The sequence below is a fragment of the Typopeltis vanoorti genome, chromosome 12 (assembly GCF_054136105.1).
Source record: "Typopeltis vanoorti isolate ZY-2024b chromosome 12, IOZ_Tvanoo_1.0, whole genome shotgun sequence".
NCBI lineage: Eukaryota > Metazoa > Arthropoda > Arachnida > Uropygi > Thelyphonidae > Typopeltis > Typopeltis vanoorti.
In genome coordinates, this window is record NC_143560.1 from 43,900,853 (window position 1) to 43,926,871 (window position 26,019).

Sequence of the window (26,019 nt, forward strand, 5' to 3'; positions counted from 1 at the left end):
GGAAAGACAGGAGACAGTGAAGAGGTGGTTATGAATGAGGAAGTGAGTGGTATGAGTATAGAAAATGAGAGAATGGGTGTGCAAGAGGAGTAGGGAAACAAGGAGGCTCAAGGTGGACAGGGGTACACAGCGTGAGAAAGGTGGATGCTCCGAGAGGAGGTCAGAGCATGTGTAGACAGGAAAGAAATGCGATATCCTGGGATCAAGAGGAAACAGTTGGAATTGGAAAGGATTTTAAAATGAATAAGCAGAAAGGGAAATGGCCCCAGTCGAGCATGGAGAGATCACATCGAGTGAGTGGTATCAGTGGAACTAACTGTAGATCCAGAAATGAGCTGTTGTGTTTGTATACAAATGCTAGACGTATAAGAAACAAGGCAGATGAAATGGTTGCATTAATTGCGTCTGTTCACCCAAAGATTGTTGGAATAAGTGAGACATGGTTGGAAGAGGATGACATCCTGACAGGAATAGAGATGGAAGAGTATGATATGTTTCGTGAGGATAGAAGGGGTAAAAAGGGAGGGGGGAGTGCTTTTGATGATATAGAAAGGGTTATGTATATACAAAGTAGAGATGCAAGAGGGAAATAGTGCCAGTGGTTTTGAGGCAGTATGGTGTGAGATAGAGGTGAATGGAATCAAATACTTGGTTGGATGTTGTTATAGACCAGGTAATGTGGATGGTGGTGATAATGAAATGTATATTCAAATTAACCAAGCAAATAAGAAAAGGGTGATCATTATGGGTGATTTTAATTATGGCAATGTAGACTGGAATGATGAGATAGCAATTGGAAGTAAAGAAATGAGTTTCTTGAGTTTTTGAGGGATAACTACCTCAGACAGTATGTGAGAGAGGGCATGTGAGGATTGAGGGTCTTGGATTTGGTCATCTCATCAGAGGATGTAATTATAAATGAAGTGTCAAATCATCCACCAATTGGTGAGAGTGACCATGAGGTGATTAACTGGGTGGTTGCCAGCAGTGTGAGGATCTCTGTGAGAAAAGGATATATGTGGAACTACAAGGGGGTGGATTATGAAGAGCTCAGGAGACAGCTTGCGGGTGTAGCATGGAATGAGGAGTTAGCTGGAAAAGAGATCAATGCAGCTTGGGGGATTTTCAAAAACTATCTAGTAGATGCAATGACTAAGTGCATTCCAAGGGTGAGAAGGTTAAATAAGGTAGGTGTGAGATGGATGAATAACGAGATTAAGCATGCGATACAGAGAAAGAGGGCATTGTGGAGGTAGCATAAGAGAAGTGGAAATAACCAATTCCATGAGGTCTACAAAGACCAGGCAAGGAGGGTGACTCGGTTGGCGAGGGTAGCTAAAGAGAGGTATGAACAGCAGTTAGCTAATGAAACCAAAAAGTAAGGAGTTCTTTCGATATGTAGCATTCTTTTAAAAGAAAGAATGATTATGGAAGGATGACATTGATAGGAGAAAATGGTATAAAGATAGCTGTTGCAGAATGTGTGGTGGAGATACTTAATGAGCAATTCATAAAGCTTTCAATCTTGTGAATGTGATTTCATGGAGATTGAGAGCAGTAGATGATGGGGAAGGAGAGACTGACTGTAAGTGAGCAAGAGATGTATGGGGAGTTGAGTAAACTAGATGTTAATAAGGCTGTGGGACTTGATAATATATCACCACGTATTCTGAAGGAATGTGCCAGGGAGTTGACACCTGTCTTGATATATTTTTTTAATACGAGTCTTGCACTCAGTCAAGTGCCTAAGAAGTGGAAGGAGGGCAAGATTGTGCCACTTCATAAATGAGGTGATCGAACTCGAGCATCAAACTATAGGCCTATATCTGTGTGTCAGGTGTTATGGTAAAGTTGTTGGAGAAGCTTGTGAGAACTAGGATCCAGAGTTGGGTTGACAATAATGGTATTACCTTTGATGGACAGCATGAATTTGCTAAAGGGAGGTGATGTTTTACTAATCTACTTACTTATTACAATAAAATGACTGCTTCCTTGGACAGAGGAGAAGGATACAGAGTAATATACTTAGATTTTGCAAAGGCTTTTGATAGAGTACCTCATGATAAATTGATAGTCAAACTAGAGCAGATGAGGTTGGCTATTAGGTTAGTGAAATTGGATTGGAGACTGGCAAGCTGATAGGCACTCCACTAGTAACTAGTCACTAGTGGAGTGCCTCAGGGGTCTGTTTTGGAGCCATTACTGTTTAACTTGTATATTAATGACATATGTGAAGATTTGGATGGAGATATTCAGTTGTTTGCAGATGATGCAAAGTTGGAATGAACCATGAAGAGTAGCGAAGATGTTGTGGCCTTATAAGAAGACTTGAATAAATTGACGGACTGGACACGGAAATGGGGATGCGAGTTCAATGTTGCAAAATGTAAGGTTTTTAAAATTTGGAAAACAAAGATGGGATGCAGAATTTATGCTTCGTGAGGATATATTGTTGGAGGTGGAAGAAATAAGAGATCTAGGGATGCTAGTGGATAAGGATCTGAAATTTAGAGGCCACATAGCCAAAATTGTGAAGACAACACAAAGGCTTCTCGGAATGATGCAGAGGACACTGACGTGTAGAATAGGGAGATTCTTGTTCCGTTGTATAAGGCTTTGATTAGGCCACACATGGACTATTGTGCCCAGATTTGGTCACCTGATTTTCAGAAGGATGAAGAGATATTGGAAAGGGGTCCAAAGGCAATTGACTAAGGTAGTTTCTGACCTCTGGAATGTCGAGTATGAGGAAAGATTGAGAAGATGCAACTTGCAGATTCTGGTGGACAAGTTATTAAGGGGGTTGTTATAGGTTCAATGCTGGAGAAGTTCTACAGAAAATAGTGGGAGATCCAGGGAGAACTAGAGGTCATCCCTGGAAACTGTATAAAGAGGGTGCGAGTAGGGGAGTGAGAGGCAGGTTTTTTTTGTGCAGAGTTGTAAATGATTGGAATGCCTTGCCTGAGAGTGTGGTATCTGCAAGGAGTTTGAATGTAGAACAAGTGAACAATTAAACAAGTGAAAAATAAACTTTCAACATCTTTCTCTAAATCCAGAGTAATTTAATAAAAAGGTAGCACACCTTTTGGAAATTCCTATAGGTAAAGATGACCTTGCTATTGCTTCTGCCTGGTATCTCCACTTCTGGGCCTGGCTCCCACTGAAGAGACCTCAATAAAGGTCGAAACTAGTATGTGTAGTGGCCCTTCCCTTAATGCATAACATTATACATATTCGCAAGGAGATGTGTTTTGCATTATGGGAGATACTGAGATAGGAGTGATGTTAGCTTGGTCCACCTTTGCTACGAGTTGCCCGGTGTTGTACTACCTTACTCCAGTCCTGAATATATTTTCAGGCACAAATTTTGTTTGCTCACACTTGGATAAAGGATTAAACTAAATTTATTAGCGTTTGAATGTGTTCAAGGCACAGTATGATGAGCTGTCTGTGTGATAAAAGGATCTCCCAGATGAATCTTTGACTCCATGAGGTCTTGAGGTAATAGTAATAATAATAATAATAATAATAATAATAATAATAATTTCTTTAGTAATTTGGTGTAATATTTGTTTTCTTTACCTTGCATGTGTTCCAGTCATTAGATGAAATTGAAGACACAAGGTTTTATTTGTTGCAATTTTAATGATTATGAAAAAGCTTTTGACAAAATTAGTAGAACAAAAATTGTTTAAAATATTAACCGATTTAAATATACCAAACCAACTTTTACAATCCATTCAAGAAATATATACAGGAAATAAAATAGCAGTTAAACTAGAACACATCTCAGAATGGAAAGATATATCAAGAGGAGTACAACAAGGATGTGCCCTCTCACCTCTGCTTTTCAATATATATATAAATAAAATTATAACAATCTGGAAACAGTATAACCCATTTGGTATACAAATAACCCCACAAATGAAGATAGATACACTACTATTTGAAGACAATCAAATAGTATTAGCTACATCAGAAGATGATTTACAAAGATCATTAAAATCATTAAATGACATCTCAAAACAATATAATATGACAATATCTAAAGAAAAACAAAAATAATGGCATTCAAAGGGAAAAACCCAATAATAAGTAAAATAATGATAATATATGATAATGATAATAATCATATGAAGAAGAAAAAATGTAGACACTAAAATATCAAACTTTGTCAAAGTAAATGACATAATAAATAATATATTTAAGTCATCTCTACCACAAAAACACACTAGAATCAGACTATATAATGTCTTGTCAAAACCAACTCTACTATACAGAAGCAAAACATGGACCATAAAAAAGGAAAGATGAAAAAAGAATTCAAACAGCAGAAATGAAATTTCTCAGAAAAACAGCTGGATATTCCAAGTAGGACCATAAAACAAATGAAGAAATTTTACAATCCTTGAATATAAAACCAATTCATCACCTACATAAGACAGTATAAGAAAAACTGGATAGAGCATTTAAATCAAATAAACAACAGCAGACTACCAAAAATATTATACAGATATAAAATAAGTGGTAAAAGAAGAATTGGAAGACCAAGAAAGAGATGGCATGAGACCGGAACAGGCCACCTGGCCTAAAATCCATGCTAGGAAGAAGAAGCAAGACAGAAAGTTGGGTATTTTCCTAATACTGCAGATAAGAAGGAAACTGTATTCAGACAGAAAAGAGAACTGATTTCATCATTATAAAAAGACTGTTTAAAGAACTGTCAAACCAACAGAGTTTATCTAAATGTTTTTGCCTCATGGATAATTTTCTAAAGTAGGGTAAATTTTTCCAAACAGTTCTGTTTTCCTTATCAATTTATATGTTTGGATCACATCCTTCCTTCTCCTCCTCCTATCCACAAGGGTCTTCAAATTGCATTTACTCAATCTATCTTCATACCCAACATTCCAGACACCAAAACCATTTTGGTCAATTTTCTGTGGACCTTTCCAATGTATCCTAATACCTTGAAAACCAGGTGATCCTAATATGCACACTGTAATCTATATGTGATCTAATCAAGGCTTAGCACAAGGAAACCATAATCTCTTTACTTGTCAGTGTCTCCTATCTAGAAGAAAGTTCTGAGATAGGTAAAGAGAAAACGAAATGGCTCAAGGAAGGTATGAAGAAGTCACATCTAAATAAGTAGTATTATCAGTGAAACTTGTTATAGATCTAGGAATGAGCTGTTATATTTTATATACAAATGCTGGAAGTATTAGAAACAAGAGAAGTGAAATAGTTGCATTGATGAAGTTTGTTCACCCAAAAATTGTTGGAATAAGTGAGACATGGTGAGAAACATCCTGACAGTAATAGGAAATGGAAGGGAATAGTGGCAGTGATTTTTTGAGGCAGTATGGTGTGAGATAGAGATGAATAGAATGAAATACTTAGACAGATGTTGCTATATACCTGATAATGTGGAGGGTAGTGACCACAAAAAGTATAAGCAAATTAACCAAGCAAATAGGAAACAGGTGATCATTATGGATGAATTTTAATTATGGCAATATAGATTGGAATGATGAGAAAAGCAAAGAAAATGAATTTCTCGAGATTTTGAGGGATTGCTACCTTAGACAGTATGTAACAGAGGGCACGTGAGGATTGAGGGTCTTGGATTTGATCACCTCATCAGAGGATATCATTATAAATGAAGTGCCAAATCTCCCTCCAGTTGGTGAGAGTGACCATGAAGTGATTACCTGGGTGGTTTCCAGCCATGCGAGTACTTCTGTGAGAAAAGGATATATATGGAACTACAAGGATGGTGATCATGAAGACAAATAGAAATGCTACACCTGCAAGCTGTCTCCTGGAGACAGCTTGCAGGTGTAGCATGGAAGGAGGAGTTGTGTGGAAAGGAGGTCATTGCTGCTTAGGTGCTATTTAAGAACTATCAAGTAATATAATAAATTTAGTTTAATCCTTTATCCAAGTGTGAGCAAACAAGGTTTGCACCTGAAAATGTTTTGCATTATGGGAGATACTGAGATAGGAGTGATGTTAGCTTGGTCCACCTTTGCTATGAGCTGCCCTGGTGTTGTACTACCTTACCCCATTCCTGAAGATATTTTCAGGTGCAAAAACTTTGTTTGCTCACACTGGATAAAGGATTAAACTAAATTTATTATAGTCTAACCAAGTGAAAAATAAACTTTCGATATCTTTCTCCAAATCCAGAGTAATTTAATAAAAAGGTGGCACACCTTTTGGCAACTCCTATAGGTAAAGATGACCTCACCATTGCTTCTGGGCCTGGCTTCCACTGAAGAGACCTCAATAAAGGTCGAAACTAGTCTGGGTAGTGGCCCTTCCCTTAATACATAACATTATACATATCTGCAAGGACATGTGTGTTTTGCATTATGGGAGACTGAGATGGGAGTGATGTTAGCTTGGTCCACCTTTGCTATGAGTTTCCCGGTGTTGTACTACCTTACCCCAGTCCTGAAGATATTTTCAGGTGCAAACTTTGTTTGCTCACACTTGGATAAAGGATTAAACTAAATTTATTATAGTCTAACCAATTGAAAAATAAATTTTCAACATCTTTCTCTAAATCCAGAGTAATTTAATAAAAAAGGTGGCACACCTTTTGCAACTCCTATAGGTAAAGATGACATCACCATTGCTTCTGCCTGGTATCTCCACTTCTGGGCTTGGCTCCCACTGAAGAGACCTCAATAAAGGTTGAAACTAGTCTGGGTAGTGGCCCTTCCCATAATGCATAACATTATACATATCTGCAAGGAGATGTGTTTTGCATTATGGGAGTTACCGAGATAGGAGTGATGTTAGCTTGGTCCAACTTTGCTACGAGTTGCCCGGTGTTGTACCACCTTACCCCAGTCCTGAAGATATTTTCAGGCGCAAACTTTGTTTGCTCACACTTGGATAAAGGATTAAACTAAATTTATTATAGTCTAACCAAGTGAAAAATAAACTTTCAACTATCAAGTAAAAGCAACATGTAAATGTATTCCAAGGGTGAGAAGACTGAATAAAGTAGGTGTTAAATCGATGATAAAGAGATTAAGCATGCAATACAGAGAAAGAAGGCATTATGGAAGCAACATAAGATGAATGGTAATAATCACTTCCATGAGGAGTACAAATAACAGATAAGGAGGGCGACTTGGTTGATAACGATTGCAAAAGTACACTATGAACAGCAGTTAACTAATGAAGCCAAAAAAAAAAAAAAAAATTCCTAGGGAGTTCTTTTGATATTTTGATATATAGCCAGCTAAAAAAAATAATGATTATGGTAGGTTGACATTGATTAGAGAAAATGGCATAAGGACAGCTGCTGCAGAGGATATGGTTGAAATATTTAATCAGCAATTCATAAAGGTATTTCATCCTTGTGAATTCATGGCGAGTCTGAGAGTAGTGGATGAGGATGAGGAGACACTGATCATGAGTGAGCAAGAGGTACATCTGGAATTGAGCAAACTCGATGTTAATAAGCTGTGGGACTTGATATATCACCATGTATTTTGAAGGAATATGCCAGGGAGTTGACATCTGTTTTGGCATATTTGTTTAATATCGGTCTTAAATTGGGTCATGTTCCAATGGAGTGGAAGGAAGGGAAGACTGTACAATTTCATAAAGGTGATGGAACTGAAGCATTAAATTATAGGCCAATCTATGTGTCAAGTGTTATGGTTAAATTGTTGGAGAGGCTAGTGAGAACCAGCATCCAGAATTGGGTTGACAACAGTGGTATTATCTTTGATAGACAGCATGGATTTGCTAGAGATAGGACATGTTTTAGTAATCCACTTACTTATTACAATAGGTTGAAAGCTGCATTGGATGAGGAAGATGGATACACAGTGGTATACTTAGATTTTGCAAGGGATTTTGATAGATTACCACATAAGTTGATAGTCAAACTAGAGCAGATGGTGTTGGATATTAGATTAGTGCATTGGATTGGAGACTGGCTATCTGATAGGTATCAGTAAGTTGTGTATGGGGAGCAATATCCTGGAAGAGAAAAGTCACTAACGTGTGCCTCAGGGTCTGTTTTAGTGCCATTGCTGTTTTTATTTGAGAAGATTTGAATGGAGATATTCGGTTGTTTGCAAATGATGCAAAGTTGGGAAGAACTATGAGGAATAGAGCAGATGTTGTGGCCTTAGAAGAAGACTAGAATAGACTGAGTGAATGGGCATGGGAGTGGGCACAACAGTTCAATGTTGCAAAATGTAGTGTTTTAAAATTTGGAAAACAAAGATGGGATGTAGAATTCACTCTTGGTGGGGATATAGTGTTGGAGGTGGAGGAAATAAGAGATCTTGGGGTGATGGTGGATAAGCATCTAAAACTTACATGACGCATTGCCAAAATTGAGAGGACAACACAACAAATTCTGGGAGTGATGCAGAGAACACTGACTTGTAGAAGTAAGCAGATTCTGGTTCCATTTTATAAGGCTCTGATTAGATGCACAGATTTGGTCACCTGGTTTTCAAAAGTATAAACATATGTTGGAGAGGGTCCAGAGGTTCGATTGATCAAAATGGTTTCTGGTCTCTCTGGAATGTTGAGTACGAAGAAAGGTTGAGAAGATTGAATTTGCAGAATCTAGTGGATAGGAGGAAGAGGAGTGATATAATGGAGACATACAAGTTGGTAAGGGGGGTTGTTATAGGTTTAACATTTAAGAAGTTTTCATAAAATGGCAGGATATGAGGGGGGGAACAAGAGGTCATACCTAGAAGCCGTGAGCAAGAGAGTAAGAAGCAGGTTTTTTGCATGGAGAAGTGTAAAAAAAATGATTGGAAAATGCATCACCTGAGAGTGTGGGGGTGTCTGCAGAGAATTTGAATGTATTTAAGGCATGGTACGATGAGCTATGTGTATGACAAAGGGAACTCCCATGATGAGTCTCTGACTCCATGGGGATCTTGGGATATAATAATAATTCTGTCCAAACAGCCAGTTGCAAGGAATAATCAGAATGAACATGCTCCTGCTGCTTTTGATCTTCAGATCCTCAAAATTTTCAGAACCAGCTTTGCAGAAATTTTTCTCATTTCCAAATCATCTGTTTAAATCTTTCTCACTGTTTCTCTTGTCTCCTCACTGTTTTTTGCATGGAGAAATGTAAAAAAAATGATTGGAAAATGCATCGCCTGAGAGTGTGGGGGTGTCTGCAGAGAATTTGAATGTATTTAAGGCATGGTACGATGAGCTATGTGTATGACAAAGGGAACTCCCATGATGAGTCTCTGACTCCATGGGGATCTTGGGATATAATAATAATTCTGTCCAAATAGCCAGTTGCAAGGAATGATCAGAATGAACATGCTCCTGCTGCTTTTGATCTTCAGATCCTCAAAATTTTCAGAACCAGCTTTGCAGAAATTTTTCTCATTTCCAAATCATCTGTTTAAATCTTCCTCACTGTTTCTCTTGTCTAAATTTAATTCTTCTGCCATTTAACCATACACTCAATCATCTGCCAGACAGAATTTCTTTCCACATTTCACTTATTCTATGAGTTTGTGGTCACCCATTTCTTTCATCGTCTCATATCTTCCTGTTCCTCTTTTAACCTCTTATACCAATATGTGGCATAAGAGGTTAAAGAGGAATGTTCTGATCACCATAAATCATTCTTAACATGTCTAGAGTTTTGTTTTCATTTTTGCCTACATAAAACTTGATGTTAATGTACTGTTCTAAAATCTAGTTAAGTTATTTTTCTGACAGAAGCAACAATCATGCACATGCAAACTCTACCACAGCTTGTGAGCTACTGTCTTGATTGTTTTGATACAACTGAAGGCAATAACACAGACATGTCCAAACATGCACAGTCACATGATTCTGTCTGACTCGACATACAAGCAATAGTATGCAAAGCCATTCTGGAAATCTGTCACACCTTGTAATATATAAGGGATACTTATAATATGTGACAAGAGAGAGAGAAGACCATCCTTGTGTGTTATACACAGAAAACAATAAATAAGTGTAAAGTGATGAGATAATGATATAGAGGACCTTTGGGTAATATGAAATATGATTTTACAAACAAAATGGTATTCCATATTACCTGAAGTTCCTCTACCTCTCATCATGAATCTTATGACTCCCTTGAAGATATTACTTTAATAATAATAACAGTATAAATTAATAAGAATAGAAGTACTTACCACACAAAGTCCAACCAATAACAGAACAGAAGATACAACACACAGTCCTGAGCATATTAACACCAGGAGGCTTAGAGGCAGAAGCACTATGAAAGAGAAAAATTAGGAAAGAATAAACTTGACTTTCTGTATTCTTACATTCAATAATATGTACAGTAAAATAAGTTTATATTCTTACATTCAATAATATGTACAGTAAAATAAGTTTATAGGCACCAAAAAAATACAAACATTTCTTTTGATAATTTTAAATATTTCCTCATGCTATATTGCTTAATCACTTTCTTAATCTTAATTCTTAATCACTTTCATCAGAATATCAAATTTGAAGAAAGATAGTATGCATAATAATAGAGAAAACTGAAATAATTAATATTAGCATTATTTTCAGACATTACGGAGTCACAGGATGCACTGTAAGCCAAAGCATTACAGGCCACAATACCTATCATACACATACTAGCCACTGAATTAGAATTTTCACAGAAATCAGTAGTTTCCATATGGGCATGTGACTGCCAATACTCATCCTTTTCATTTCTCTGTGCATAATTTATTGAGAATTGGTTGGGAATGGCCTTCATTAAATGCTTAAATGCTCACTTTACACAGGAAGTTCTGTTTGTCTGTACAAGCCTTTTCAGAAGACACTGATCTCATTCCTGGCAGACTGTCTTAGGACCATAGTTATGCCTCTTAGACAAGAAATGTGGGTTATTTTTCTGCTAATTAAACATCCAGGATATCTTATCTTTTGAGAAATCAATCAGCTCTGTTGTTTTCAAAATTGTGGCTCCAGCCAGACAGGCAGGCACACACAATAAGCTCTTTATTGAACTCTGAAAGGATAATTTATGAATAATTATGGATGATTTCAGCTATGGGATATTGAGTAGAGGGATAGGAAAGCATACAAAATGGGGAAAATATAATTTATAGAATTACCAAGGGACAAAATAGTAGTGATGATTGTGGGCAGTAGACAGCGTTGGTGTAGATGATGATAGTAGTGGTGATTCGGTGTAGTTGATGTGGACTTTGGACTCCTTGGAAGTGTCACGAAATAATAATAATAATAATACTGTAATAATAATAATACTTAAAAAGCATGCAATGGAAGAAACTCACAGTAAAAGAACATCCAATTTAGTAATAGTATCTGAGAATCTCTATAAATGAGAAGACTATTTTGTCTCCAGCTGGTGAAAGTGGTCCTGCAGTTTTGGCTTGAAAGGTGACTGCATATGCAGACTTTGATGAAGAAGGGATAATGTGGAACTAAAAAGTAGATAATTACAGTAGAAGGCCTTTGACATGACAAACTGCATGGTAGAGGAATCTTCACTGCAAGAAAAGTAGTCAACAGGTGTCTGATGGAAGCAGTATTTAACATCTTTGTCAGAGTTACAAGAATATATCATATGAGAGTTAAATGGATGCATAACACTTTAAAGCAAGTTACAATCATTATTATTATCAAAGCACATCCAGGATTCTAAGGATTCATTGAAGGAGTGTCCATTTTTAGTCACTATGCCTACATACTCGATCATCTCTTTGAATATATTAACAAAATATGCACTCACAGCATCTTAAGAGTATGCCATTCCACACACCATGAGAAGAACTCTGATCTCACATACTTCTTGATTACACCCATAGTCAACTTCCAGAGATGACCCCAAGTTCCATGGCCCCTGCCATAAGCTGCAAAATCTCACTTGTATCTATACTATATGGATTCCTTGTATCTGTATATCTATATCTGAAGATGTTCTTCTTCTTCCATTCAGATATTAGGCCTAGTGGCCTGTTACAGAGCTATCTTTAGCCCTTCTAAGCCGTATCCTTCCTGAGGATAAGGTGGCTAGCCGTAGGCCTCACGGTGTGTCCTATGTCTATAGCTGTGTATGTTCACGGGGCCAGTTTGCCTGCTTGCGGGAAGATTAATCCCAGATAAACTGGGGAGAAAACCCAGCAATCCACGCCCAAGACTGGCTAACTTGGCTATGTCTGAGAAAGATCCTTAAGCTCCTCATGTCGGCGACAAGACTCGAACCCCGGACACTCCTTTCCCAGGCATATGGTTGCGAAGCGCATAGCTACTCAGCTAACCGCGCAGTCTTCTGAAGATGTTACATAATAATAATATCTATACAACTTGTATGCTATGTCCTCTTCTCTGTTGTTCTCAAACTCTGAAGACCATATTTCCTCAATCTATCCTTACATGCACAATGCCATAAACCAGTTATCAGGAAACTTTGGTTATCGACTGTTACATCTTTCACAGATTCCTCATCTCTTTAGAACCCATATGATCATATCTTTGCACAAAAAGAAAGAGAATATTGGGATCGGATATCATTAAGAGAGTGATGATGAAGTTCAGGAACACTATAAAGTACAGGCCAGAAGGATGACTATGGTGAGAAAGGCAAAATTATTATTATTATAGAGGTATCTCCATGGAGTCAGAAGACTCATTGCTGGAAATACATTATTCACACACTAGCCATTATTCACAAAATATCTATCATACCTCTCCTTAAACTCATTCACTGATGAAGCACTCAAAACCACTTTTGGCAAACCCATTCCACCCATTCACCACCCTCCAAGCAAAAAATCTAGTTCTAACATCCTTCTAACCATGCTCTTATATAATTTCCATGGGTGACCCATCATTCTTTTCATTCCTGCCATGTACTGAAAAAAGTCTTCAGTGTCAATCCTATAAATCTCCTTTCATAATTTATATTCTTTTATCACATTTCCTCTTTCTTACCTATAAGCTGATTTTTGAAGCCTGCAGACCATCAGTCTATTCTAATATGGAACATTATTATTATTATTATTATTATTATTAGACACCTCCAGGGAGTCCAAAGACTCATCGAGGGAGAGTGTGCAACAGCATCGAACGATGGGCCCCTTCCAACTATTAACCGCGCTCAAACTTACTTAACTGAGCAATTAGTAGCAGAGGCTCTACCAATCGACTAACCTTTGCTGGCATTTCATATACTTGTCCCAATCTTTGTCACTTGTCTCTGGATCCTCTCCACCACTTCTCCATGGAATCTTGGTGTCCAGACTGCATGCAGTAAATCAAATGTGGCCTTATTAGGGGAATGATAACCACGATAATGAGTCTTTTGACTCCATGGAGGTCTGGATAATAATAATAATAACCTCTCTATTCCTGCTTGTGAGCGTGTTCTTCAACAACCATGTAATCTGATGTGCTGTTTTGGTTACTTTTGCAATATGCCCTCTAAACTTCAACTCCCTGTCCACAATAATAATATCTATACCAAGTCCCTGACCTCATCAGTTGCCTGCAGTTCAGTTCCATCAATATAGTACACAGCTTGTGATCTCTTCCCAAAGTACATAACCTTACATTTGACCACATTAAACTGGTGACCATTTACACTTGCACATACTACTAGTCTATTTAAGTCTTCCTGGAGGATCTCTATAACACCTTCATTTACCATTGCTCTTCCCAGTTTAGCATTATCAACAAGCAACTGAATAGTTCCTGTCAAATCATTTCCTGTTAAATTAGTGATATACAAATTAAACAAGTACTGAGTCCTGTGGTACACCACTGGTCATTCGCATTCTTCTGGGCTCAACTCCTCCATATCCATCAGCCATCCTCTAATCCAAATCACTAGATTCATTCATATCCAAATGCCTTTGCAAAATCTGGCAATATCACTGAGTAGTCATTTCTCTTATCTAACTCCATTGTCACTTTATTACAAAAAGTAAGCAAATTACTAAGGCAAGATCTACCTTCACAAAACCATGTTGTCCCTTACAGAGTATCATATTCCTATCCACCAAGTCCTGAAGTCTGTTCTTTCATCAATTTCTCCAATGCCTTAACCACCACTCCTGAAATGGTGGTTAAGGTATTGGTAAGATGGTAAAGAAAGGGATTGGCCTAATTTGCTACTTCTGTCTCAGAGCCTCCTTTATGCAGCAGGACTATTTTGCTCTCTTTTCACTCCATTGGCACCTTCTCAGTACTGTGGCTTAAATTAAACAGCTTGGTCAGAAGATCCAACAATTCCCTCACACATTCTTGTAATACAAAGGCCGATATTCGATCTAATCCCATGGCTGTATTTGCATTGAGGTTCTGCAGTATTTTAAACACATCAATTCCTTCAACCTCTATTCTCCTATCAGTCAATGTCAAATCAGGCATTGCAATGTCACCACCTAGATGGTACACCACTGCAAAATGCTAACTCAGAAATTCAACTATTTGGTTTGGTTCTGTTACCTCCCCAACCATCAGCACTTTTTAAAGTCACCCTTCCATAGGCATTCCTCTTTTTACTTGCCATATAGTGAAAGAACTCTTTAGGACTTCTTCTGGCCTCGTCAGCTAATTTTTACTCATAATTAACTTGGCCTTTCTTACCATATAGTTCACGCTTCTTGCCTCTGCCTTATACTTCTCATGGGCATGCTGATCACCTTTTTGTTTATATTCCCTCCACAACTTTTTCTTTTTCTGCAACTCTTGCTTAACGATGCTATTCATCCATCTAACTCCTACCTGATTTATCCTTCTGCCTTTGGATATATGCTGTCATACTGCTTTCTTCAAACACCCCCTTGACCACCTTCTATGCACCACCACCATCTCTCTCCTCCAAGTTCTTATGCCATGGCACTGCTGTCAGCTGACTCCTCTGCTTGTTATAATCACCTTCTTTGTAATTTCATACACATCTCTTCTTAACAAGAAATTCTGCATGCCTGGCAATCTCCCAGGTCAAGAGTAGCAGAAGCAGCATAGCTAGATTGGTTACTGTTCAGCTCTCTGATGCTATAATCAAATCCAACACTGCTGAACCTCGTGTCCCCTCCATTACAAGCTACCTGAGGTAATTATTTCTCAGCAGCTGTATAAAGTCCATTTCCTCTCTGCCTATGACCTTTTCTCCTCCTCTCAATATTATTATTATTAAGAGAGACCTCCAGGGAGTCAGGAACTCATCAAGGGAGGCCATCCTGTTTGCACCAGGTGTCATACCTGTTCTTGAATTCATTCACACTACTTGCACACACACAACATCCAATGGCACACACGCAACATCCATTCCAATCAACTTCCTGTCTACTAAAACCCTTCTATGTCTCCATATATGTGTCCCCATAGTTGAAATACCCTCATAATAATTACTTGACCTGCACTTATTGTGCTAATTTGCCAATGGATGTCATCTGCTATCTGCATCCTTTCTCCCTGATGTACTTTATTGTTTTTGGTTTCAATTCCTCTGTTATCATTAGCAAAACACCTCCCTACCCTGTTCCTTCTATCCCCTCTGAAGACAACCATATCCTTTGCATTCTTTTCCTATGACCATATTATCCCCAGTCAACCAAGTTTCATTGATGCCTAAGACCAAGTTGGGCTAATGAATGCTAGAAAATCCTCACCCATATTTCAAATACTTCTGGCATTAGTATACATAAGCTGTAATACCCCCCCCCCCCATCCTACAACCTCCTTTGCACTTGTGCAAGCAAAGTTGTGGGATGAAGGGTAATATTACAGTTTATATTGTGTTGCTTACCTAGTCCACTAAAGTTAAGCAACTGTGGTGCTGCATTTAGCATCATGTGTTTGTTGCCTGGACCCATGCTCACCTGAACTCCCCCCCCCCCAATATTCTAATTTCCCTGAGTCTGCACTTCCAGACTCCCATTGAACAACACCCAAATGCATTAGAAATGGCTGGGTTGTTAAGTGTTCACTTTTAGTAAGACACATTCCAGGTAGACCTGAGGTCAAAAGGCCCTGACCTGGTTATTTAACTGGGTTGCAGCATACGAATGATTCCTAATGAGTGGAAAGAGATAACTGATTTCTTTCTGGTTGTTCACTGTTGTCATGATGGATGGCACTCTATCTTATATCATCAGAATTCCACTATTACATTGGATGCAACATCTGTGCTTCCACCTCTCCTTCTTTTTCTCTTGCTTTCATGCAAATGGTACCATTGCCACAGCAGTACTTAATGACAAAGCTGACCTCCTGGCATCAATTTTTTTTCCCCTTCAACTACTGCACAGATCACTTCTTACCATACCAGAAACTCAGCAATATGCCTATTGTGGTTTTTTGGCAGAAAGACATCAGAATAATACTAAATAACTTGGACATAAAAAAGTCCTCTGGTCCCAATGGCATCTGTTCAATTGTACTTAAACATTGTGCTCTGAAGCTAGCACCTGCCCTTGGTTTTCTATACTTTGCTTCTATACTTAACTGTCCCAGTGCGTGGAAGTAAGCATATATCCAACCTAGAAGCCTACCAGTAATTAGTAACCACCAGTATGGATTTTGCTAATCTAGATCCATGGCTGACTTATTAGCATCAATTTATCACTAGACATTTCATGGAAAGGTTTGGAAAAATATTCCAGTCTGGTTGGCCGAGTGATTAGCATATCTGCTAAAAAGGCTGCGATTCAAATCTTGCCGTGGATATGGATGTTTGCGATTATCCACTTGGACTATCCAAGTGGGCAGTAGATGGCGTTGGTGTAGTTGCAGTTCATTGTAGTTGGCAGATTGAGTGGTGGAGATAGAGAGCTGTAGAGTAAGTGCCCTCCCTCGATGAGTCTTTGGACTCCCTGGAGGCATCATGTAATAATAATAATAATAATAATAATAATAATAATATGAGCTATTACTCTTGGAGGAGACTCATCATTAACAGCGACTCCACTTAAGTGGGACAAGCTGCAGAAGAAGAAGAAGATTAATCTTGACATTTCTTTGGCTTTTGACCATCTTTGGCCTTGATGACAACACATTCAAACATGGGCTTTTGACCATGTTTGGCATCAAGGCCTGCTAAGCAAACTGCTATCCTTCATTCTACCTGCACCCACTCTAATTGGATAGCCTGATTTCTTTCTGGTTGTTCACTGTTGTCATAGTGGATGGCAACCTGTCTTTGAACTTCATCACAAATGCAGATATGCCTTGGGCTCTGTTCTATCAACTACCCTCTTTCTCGTATATACATAAATAGTCTATTCTCAATCTCAACTAATGCTATCCACAGCTTTGCTGATAATAACACATTCTATTCATACTACTCTTTCAACAAACTATGTAATACTTGGACATCCGAAACTTATAGACCATCTGCAACTAATGCCTTAAAAACTGATCCCCACACCATTCTTCAAAGGAGCAAGGATAACCTGGCCACATCAATGTCACCCAAACACATTATTGCCATTTCTCTCATAAAAGGGATTTCAGCTCACCTTTCCTTACATTCAGTAATACACAAATTACCAAACAAGATCAGATCAATCTCTCTTTAGACCGATATTTACCTCCAGTCTCTAAGAATATCATATTAGATATTCATATAAGAATATCATTAGCATAAGAATATCACATCAATAACTTCCTCAGTATCTAAAAAGCATTCTTTTCTATTCAAGATGCTATTTTTCACCTTCCCAGTTACTAGTTCTAAACAAATCCCAAATCTCTCTCTCTCTATCCTTAGAATACCGTTTACTTATTTGGGGTGGTGCACCTAAAACTTCCCTTAAATGTTCTTGATACCATTTAGAGGAGAGCAATTTGACTCATAGACTCACTTCAACCATTATCCCACAGATGTACTGTCAGCTCTGTGTCTTTTCTGCAGGTACTTCCATGGTCACTGCTCCAGTGAACTGGCAACCATCATTCCTCCATTTTCTATTGTGCCTCTTAAAATAATAGCAGCATCTTCCAAACATCCATTTTCAGCATAACTACAAACACTTGAACCTGCTTTGCCTCCTGCCCATTTATATCATCTACCTCTAGAAGACAATGAAGTGTTTCCCAACAACTACAACTTCTAGCTCTTCAAGAAAAAAGTCAAGAGATTTCTTCTTTCTCAATCCTTGCCTGCATCACCACACACAACACTGATATGCTATAGGTTTTTCTTGATCTCATGTATGTGATAAATATAAAAATACATATATAACCTCAGACTCATGCAGAAATTAGAGCCCTACAGCCAGATACATTAACAGCTGTTGTAGATTATGCCACAGAAAGAGACTGTCTTTGCAAAATCAAAAATGGAAGATATTTATGTGATGTGGTTTTTCAAAATTAATAAAAGAAATCTCTAGGTTCTATATTTCATTATAACAAAATTAAAAAAAAAAAAGTTGTGTATATATATCAAAATATTTGTGGATTTTTCCAAGACACTAGACAAGAATCCACATGTAAGATTGTTATACAAACTCTTTTGTATTTCTCTAGAAAATAGGACTGTCACATGGCTAGGAGTGTAGTTGACTAACTAACGGTATCAAAAAGTGAAGTATGGAGGTGCTGAACCTAGGAAAAGGAAAGTAACCAGTCATGTACCAAAAGTTCTGTACTTGGGCCATATTGACCACCATGGAGTCTTAAGACTCATTGCAGGAGGCCCATCTTAGACAACACAAAGTCTATCATACCACTCCTTAAAACTATTCACTATTTGCACAATCACCACTCTATCAGACAATGAATTCCATAATCCGACCACCCTACATGCAAAGAACCACTTCTCACTCTCCTACTCGCGATCTTCTTTTGCAACTTCCAGGGATGGCTTCTTGTCTTTGTTCCTCTCCCCTTTGTTCTACTACATGAAAAATCCTCACTGTGTCAATCCGGTAAATACCTGTCTGTGGAATACCTGTAGAAAACACACACCTTAAATGTTTTAATCATGTCAATTGAAAAGGGCCTGGGTTCGATTCTTGTCATGACAAGGAGAATTCTTATATGGGCTTTTTCAGTTGAAGGTGAGTTCGCCAATCTCATATGGGCGTAGCAGGTTTTTTCTCCTGGAAACTCGGGTTTTTCATTTCCTGTGTATAGACATATCGGCCTTTAGAACAGATGCAATTTACAGACAAAAAATGTTGTTGGTGATGATGGGCAATAGATGGCGTTGATGATAGCAGTGTCGTAGTTGGAGAATTAAGTAGTAGTGCAGAGGAAGAGATGTATTTAGTGAAATACAGTAGTGTGCACTCCCATGATGAGTCCTTGGACTCCCTGGAGGTGTCACGTAGTAATAATAATAATAATAATAATAATGTCACCCCTTTGTCTTCTATCCCTCAAGCTCTGTAGTTGCATGCCCTCAGTCTATCCTCATAACTAACACAGGGCCTGATATAATTTTGGTTATCTGCCTCTGTACACTCTCCAGGTTAAGTTATCCTCTTCAAATCCTGGTGACCAGATCTGTCCAGTCATGGCTTGATCAAGGCTTTATACAAAGAAATCATCACTCTTATCTGTATTAGTCAAAGTGTCTCATAATTGCAGCAATTTTCTGGATTGCCTTTGCTGCCTTCATTGATTTGTGCCTGAAGCTTCAAATTTTTATCCATAATCATCCCAAGATCCACCAAAAGAGTACGAAGCCTCCCATCTATGAACCCCGAATTTCAAGACCTTACATTTAGTTACATTAAACGGACATCCCCATTCATTTCTCACCTTTCCAGCTTATAAAAATCTTCTTGAAGAGTCAAAACAGCAATATTACTAATAATCCTCCCAAGCTTCACATCATCTGAAATAAATGCATATCTCTCTGCATCCCAGTGATGATATCATTGGCATAAAGGTTAAAAAGCAAAGGTCTGCCTGCATTCTAACATTGCTCTTGTGCAATGTCACTTTCCTAGCTTGAGTCTAATATTCCTCAAGCAACTGCTCTTCATCTCTTTTTTTTTTTTTTTTTTAACTTGTTCACCTGTTTGATTTCCATAATCACCCACTTTACACCAAATTGTGATATATTTTTCACTTGAGTAATGCAATTTGCAGTGGATAAAATATTTCTTCACTAGCTCCATACCCTGCTAATACCTATCCTCTGCAATTCTTCCATCCATAGAACTATCACTAGCTAATTTTTAAGATTGTTATAGTCACCTGCCTTCTAATTCCATATAAATTCCTTTCTCCTTGTTACTTCTGCATGTCTATTCAGTCTTCAAGTCAAGACTGCATGATTACTCTCATCAATGGGAACAAGATTGATATCTCAGTTACAATGAGATCCTCTGATGCCAGGACCAAATCCAAAACTCTCTTGATCCTTGTATTTCCTCTATTACATTGAATGAGATATTTGTCTCTCAAGAATTCCAGAAATTCCATTCTCTTACTGCTGTTTCCTCTGCCTAATTTATACTGTTATAGTTAAAATTTCCCAATAATGATCTTTCACTTTTCACTCACTAAACTGATTTACCTAAACATTTTCTACTCATCATCCCCTGGTCTATAGCAACATTCCACTAAATATCCTATCCTACCAACCTCTGCCTTACACCATCCACTTTCAAAACTATTAGTGCCATTTACTTCCAACTGCTTCGCTTTGAGAGAACTCAACCCATCACTCACCATAAGTAACACTCCACAACCCTGTTTGCACTTCCTGTCATGTTGAAAATATGTTATACCCTTCTACTTCTTTTCCATATAAATGATTCCAATAATCTTAGGACAGGGTGAAGCTATCCCTGCCACTAATTTACTTCCTTCATTCCTGATACTCCTAGCATTTGTATAAAGAAACAACAAGCACTGTCACCATTTCTGTACCTATTATTATTCTCACTAGACGTCACTTGACTCTGCAATATACTATACATCCCCCTATCTCCCAAGTGACTATCCCCACAAGATACCATCCTCTGCTACCATCTGCCCTGGTAAACTAGAGTTTCCCTGCCCTGACATTCTCACTGGTCCCACGTACAACAATCTTTCCAGTTGTCTATGCTCCTCCTCATTCAAACACAGTCTATCTTACATACAGCTCTCTTCTCTCCTCAAATACACTCCAAGCACCCACATATTCCAGACCACCCTTTCAACATATCTTCACTATCATCACTGTTGCTCTCCTCCATAAGTCTTCATCATCATATCTGGGTAAAATACTAGCTATCTTCCTTTTCATTCTATCACACTTTTCTACTCCCAGTTTCTAACAATTAATCTGACATCTCTCACCATCCTGTTCATACTACCTCTCAGATCATTTGTACCAACCATCACTATCATATCATCTACATTCTCACCTCACTTTGTCATATATATATATATATATATATATATATATATACGCACTCTCTATCATTCCTCCAAGAAAGTACTCTTCTAACATTGTATTCTGCACATCACAAATCATTGAATTGCCATACATCACTCCCCTCATAGATTCCTTCCTTCCTCACTTGTTGCATCCCTTACTCTCTCTCAATCCTCCAATTCTTCCTCCTTTCTCATCTGCCTTCCTGTCACCTTACTTTTCCTTGCTCCTGTACTCTCTCGACTTTCTCTCATTCCATCTCTTTCCCTGGTTTGTCTATTTTCTCTCTCTACCTCACTCATACATACATACTTCCTGTTTGTCTCTCATTAGTCAGCCTTTCTAGTCTTCTAATCTCTCCTTTCACATAAGTGAACTCATTTTTCATACCTTCCACATTATTATTATTATTATTCGTGACACTTGCAAGGAGTATACATAATAAATAACGGAAAAACTCACGTAGAAATATTATTTAATAGTATAATTTTCGCCTGTGTGTCACAGGCATCTTCAGTACAATTAGGCACAAAAATTAAACACTAACTGACAATTCCAAAAAGCGCCACCTAAGTAGCTGGTGTAAGATAACTAAAAAGGTCAATAACTTTCCTAAAAAAAAAATTTAATACAATAAAAAGTTAGGAAAGATTAGCTGATTTGTAAAGTACTATCTCCCATAAAGGGGATAGACGTAAGCCGTCGGATCTGTTTAAGTTAGGAGAATGAAGTAGAGTTTCACATGCTTCTTTATAAAGGCGTTCCATGAGAAACTGACTTATGTGAAGAACTTTTGTCTTTCTCCAATGAACTCTGTGTCTAGTGAAGATGGCATGTTCTGCAAGTCCAGACTTTTCAGGTTTAAAGTATTCAATATAAGATTGGTGTTCTTATATTGAATACTTTATAAGAAGCATGTGAAACTCTACTTCATTCTCCTAACTTAAACAGATCCGACGGCTTACGTCTATCCCCTTTATGGGAGATAGTACTTTACAAATCAGCTAATCTTTCCTAACTTTTTATTGTATTAAATTTTTTTTTTTTTTTTTTTTTTTTTTTTTTTTTTTTTTTTTTTAGGAAAGTTATTGACCTTTTTAGTTATCTTACACCAGCTACTTAGGTGGCGCTTTTTGGAATTGTCAGTTAGTGTTTAAGTTTTGTGCCTAATTGTACTGAAGATGCCTGTGACACACAGGCGAAAATTATACTATTAAATAATATTTCTACGTGAGTTTTTCCGTTATTTATTATGTATAGTTATGTCTACTCACGGTTTACCTCTTTTAAAACTTCCAAGGAGTCTGAAGACTCATCGCGGGAGGACACCTACTATACAACACTCCGTCTCCACTACTGCACTGACCCTCTACTACCAATCACCTACATCAACGCCGTCTACTGCCCACAACCACCACCACCACCACTGCTAGTATTTTTGTCTGTAAATTGCATGTGTTCTAAAGGGCCAATTTGTCTGTATGCGGGAGGAAAAACCCTGCTACCTCTGTATGAGATTGGCTAACTCACCTTCAAATGAAAAAGTCCATATAAAGATTCCTCCCATCATGACGAGAATCGAACTTAGGCCTTTTCTAATCGAAGGGCACAACGTACCATCGTTCTTCCAATTGCACAACAGAGGAATTTATTGCTTAATAGGCACTTACGGTATTGAGGTACTGAGTGAGGCACATCCTCACTCAATACCTCTATCTCTATCAAAGCATTCTACATTCGCTCGCGATTCATTCATACAGTTGGCACCATCCTACAGACCTTTCATATCTCCAGTCACACTATATCAAGTCCATCACAACCTAATGCTCACCTTCCTCCCTGTTGATCGTGTTACTCATGACTCTCAGCAAACATGTTTCTGAGTACCAATGCTGCCACTGAAACATGAATATTTCAGATACTTATATCCAGGTCACCCAACTCTTCCCATTTTCTACATTTCATATGGTACTCCCCCCATACCTTACCTGCCACATTTCCAAATGTTGAGAAATGTACTGTACATGCCTCAGGCTACAAAATCCTGTATTATACTTTGAAAAATATGATATTTAAACAGCAGTGGGATAGGTGACAATGAATCAGTAAATGTAGGTATGGCAGCTACCATAACTGATAGAAAGAAAATGTACAATATACAAAGCAACACACTAAGCAATATGCTTGAAAAAGAATTCAATCTCAATAACTTCCACATGCAAACATAGCCAAAGCAAAAAAAAAAGTTATGCTGAAGTTATATAAATCACTAATAATTAATATCAAAACATCTTTTTTTCCTCAGAGCAGACAATGCATTTTATTATAAGCAATTATAATGAGGCATTAATTATACTACAATATAATTATAAATATAGACTGAGGACATGAAGACTGCAGAGTTTGGTGGATAGAAAGCAAAGGGAAATATGATCAAGACATTTAAGCTGTTGAAGGGTTAATATCATATTAACACCGAGGAGATTTTTCATTTAACAGAACAAGGGGAAGGAGCAATGACAAGGGGCCATTCCTGGAAGTTGCAAAAGGAAGTGGTGAGTAAAAGTAAGAAGTAAGTTTTTTGTATGGAGAATGGTAGGAGCGTAGAATGCATTGCCTAAGAGGATGGTGAATGTGCAGAATGTGGATGAGTTTAAGAAGTGATATGAAAGACTTTGTTTACCTGGTGTTTACCTCCCATGATGCATCCTGTGACTCCATGGAGGTCAGAAAAAAATAATAAATATTAAGTATAATACAGTGGGAGAATACAAGTTATTCTCCCACTATACAAGGCAATGATAAAATCACATCTGGACTATCATATGTAGATAGGGTTACCTAGATTTCAAAATGGGAAGACAGATGCAGTGGCAGGTAACCTAGATAATAACTGGGCTATGGATTTGTGCAGAGGTTGAGGGAATGTGGTCTTCGAACTACGAGGAATAGAAGAGAGAAGAAACATAGGATATGATATGATAGAAACACAAATTAGTAAGAGGATCTTACAGTATAGATACAAGTGACATTTGCACTTCATGACAGTGTTAGGATATGGGGTCATCCCTGTAAGTTGACTAAGTAATAAGAAATATAGGAGATCCAGAATGGCCTACCATTAGGTGTTGTGAGAGCATCTTCAGTGAATACATTCAAAGAGAGATATGATAGGTATTTCAGCATGAATGACTAAAAGAAGTCTTCCTTTGATGAGTCCTTGGACTTCCTGGAGGAGCAATAACAATAATAATAATAATAATAAAAAGTCTTTTGCCTTGGGTGGAGACAAAATTCATAGTTAGCCACTGCTGAAAGAGTTATATATTGAAAATTAAATATTATAAATACTGTATATCTAAAACACCAATAAAATATTTTGGTTTCTTTATATATTGCAATAACATTTTTATGACATTCAGTTACTTTCAGAGGTTTATTAAGTGTAGTACCAATAGTTCTCAATACCAGTTTTTTTTGTTTTTTTTTAAATAAGTTAAGTTTCCTTAATACTATTCATTTCAAACAACAAAAAAGTTGTGATTTGATCATAATTAATCAGTCATTCATAAATTTTAATGAAACTTTTACAATTCAAAGCTATATTAATTTGAAGCAATTTTTCAGATACTATTACTGCTTACCTGGAGCACCTATTACAGTGTTGACATGAAATGCACCTCCAGTGACAATAATTGTATAGAATGTCTGGAAAGAAATATCATAGTACAGATAGCTACAAAAATACATGAAATTAGGTTAATGTAAAGAAATCTTTCTGCTCAGAAAAAAATTATTTAATATTATTATTATTAATAACAACTTCCACAGAGTTAACAGAATCATTGAGTCTCCCCTGACTAGCAACATATTTATTATTATTATTCCTGATACCTCCAAGGAGTCCGAAGACTCATCGCCACCTACAACTACCTCTATTACGAATCATCTCCATCAACGCCATCTACCGCCCACCTCCAACACCACTACAACTAGTAATTTTTGTCCGCAAATTGCGTGTGTTCTGAAGGGCCGATTTGTATGTATGCGGAATGAAAAACCCGAGTTTCCAGGAGAAAAAACCCTGCTACCTCCGTATGAGATTGCTAACTCACCTTCGATTGAAATCGACCAGATAAAGATTCCTCCCGCCGCGACGAGAATCGAACTTAGGCCTGTTCCAATCAAAGGGCACAATCTACCGTCGTTCTTCCAATTGCGCTACGGAAGCGCTCAATTGGCTACAGCATTGCCATCCCTCCCAGGGTTTCATCATTCTCCAACCTCCCTAGTATGATATATTTATCATACTGAACCTTAAATAAATTCATTCACACTCCTAGTATTAATAACACGCTCTGGAAGTGCATTCCACTCATCGTAAAAACCTACTCTTTGCTCCCTTCTTCACCACACCCTTTCACAACTTCTTAGAATAGATTCTTGTTCTCTCTACTATAGTAGAGGGAGAGAGAGAGAGAGAGAGAGAGAGAGCAGTCATTTATCTAAGGACTATATAATCCCTTCTGTATGAATCCTGTAAAGATCCTCACACCAACTTAACAGTCTCTATCATATCAGGCTCTTTTCTGACTAATCAACTAAATGCTGAACTTTATATTTCCTCAACCACTCTCTCATAAAAAAATATT

General features: G+C 37.7%; 1 protein-coding gene across 1 annotated transcript in view; it reads right to left on the reverse strand.

Annotated features, from left to right (window-relative positions):
* LOC150100740 (uncharacterized) overlaps positions 1 to 25,307 on the reverse strand; it is a 108,038-nt gene extending 82,731 nt beyond the window's left edge. The window contains exons 1-3 of the mRNA XM_090401992.1: positions 25,262 to 25,307; positions 25,012 to 25,075; positions 10,185 to 10,270 (exon numbers count right to left, since the gene is read on the reverse strand). The gene's annotated coding sequence lies outside the window, so the exon portion shown is untranslated. The remainder of the gene's footprint in view (positions 1 to 10,184; positions 10,271 to 25,011; positions 25,076 to 25,261) is intronic.
* Between the last annotated feature and the right edge of the window lie 712 nt (positions 25,308 to 26,019).